The sequence below is a fragment of the Apaloderma vittatum genome, unplaced genomic scaffold (assembly GCF_000703405.1).
Source record: "Apaloderma vittatum isolate BGI_N311 unplaced genomic scaffold, ASM70340v1 scaffold17381, whole genome shotgun sequence".
Lineage (NCBI taxonomy): Eukaryota > Metazoa > Chordata > Aves > Trogoniformes > Trogonidae > Apaloderma > Apaloderma vittatum.
This window is the reverse complement of record NW_009697551.1, coordinates 10434-12101: the sequence shown is the minus strand read 5'-3', so window position 1 is coordinate 12101 and position 1668 is coordinate 10434.

Below are 1668 nucleotides of genomic sequence, written 5' to 3'. Positions count from 1 at the left end.
CAGGACTTTCTAGACAGCGCTAGGAGCAGCTCTGGGAACGTGTGAGAGTCGCAGAGGTGGAAGGAGGAATGGGGGAAGGAAGGAAGGAAGGAGCTATTGTCACTGGCTTTGTGCGACCAGCGTCGCTGAGATTCTCAGCAGCCCCCCAGAGGGTCCTGCTAGGAGTGAGTGGTGGGGCAAGGAGAATGAGAGGCCAGACAGGTTGACAAGGGGGACCATGCCACTTCTGAAGTTGTGTTTTCTCAAGATAAGTCTGACCTATTCGTAGTCACTCCGGAGCGGCGGCAGGAGCCAGTCTCTACGTCCGACTTGACCTTCTATTGTAGCTCGCACACTGGAGGAGATTAAGGCTGTAATCAAACAACTCCCAAACTTTGATGCATACACAGCATGGGTCCAGGGTGATGCAGAAAGCCAAGACTTGCCAACAACTGCCAGGTCCAAAACAGCCAGGCTGGCATGTCCTGTCTTGGACCTAGGCCAAGCAGATTGACTTGGGAGGCTGGGGTATCTGGAGGGATCTAACTCATAGCATGTGCATCCAGTGAGTGTTAATCCCAAAATCCTGTAGGAGACCTCTCAAAGTAATAGCCAGCCACCTAGATCAACGACTTGGAGTCAAGTCTAAGTCACTGTGGCAGACAAGCATGCCAGAAGCATCCAGCACGCTATTTTTTTCTCAGTTAAGATAAGCCCAGATACAGACCATAAACAATTTTTGGGGGAGTGGGAGGGAAGGACAATGAGAAGAAGGATGGCAGAAAGATTGAGACGTGGCAAAGGTACCAGAACTCATGTTTCAGGTATCCCTGGTTGTCTGCTTCAGTGGAAAGGACGATATCTTGCTGCATTATGAGGATGCCTCATCCCTGGCAGTGTTCAGGGCCAGACTGGATGAGGCTTTGAGCAACGTGGTCTAGTGGGAGATGTCTCTGCCCATGGTGGGGGAATTGGAACAAGATGATCTTTTAAGGTCCCTTCTGACTCAAGCCATTCTAGAATTTTGTGATTCTATGATTCTGTGATCTTGGAGCACATGCCCCTTTTCAAACAGGGGAGTGGTGATTCTATCGGACAAACATGAGATGAACTTTGTCTCCCACTGCCCACACAAATATCTTGGCAGATTGGCAGGGAGGGGGGAAGAAAGGAGATGTGTGCTGCTTCATCACTTCTGAATCTGTTGGACCAGGGCAGTCAGCCCAGCCTCCTTCCTCAAAAAAGGGGACACAAGAAGAAAAGTAATCCCTTTGGGGAATGCTTTCCTGAAAAAAACAAAATATTTTGCATATTTTAATCAAACTTTCGTCAGAGGTGTGAACAAGAGACTGTATCCCTTTGCTGTGCCTCATCTCAATTAGTGCACCTGCTGTGTTAGACAACCTTAAAACGATGACAATGGTCATCTGCCGATGTTGGCAGCTCTGCCCGCAGTGTGGTGAGAGTGCTGTGAAATGCTGCAGGGAGCTCCTGGGCCCCATTTGCCCTACATGAGGGCAGGAGGGTTGTTCTGGTGTGACACACGGCCAGTGCATGGGGAAGGGTGCAGAAGATAAAGACCTGTAGGCTAGTCTTGTCTTCAAGTCCAGCAAGAATCTGAGATGGCTGGTACTTGAGAAAAAAATAAATAACCTTTATCAGCAGCAAGAAAGCATCCTCAGATCCCAG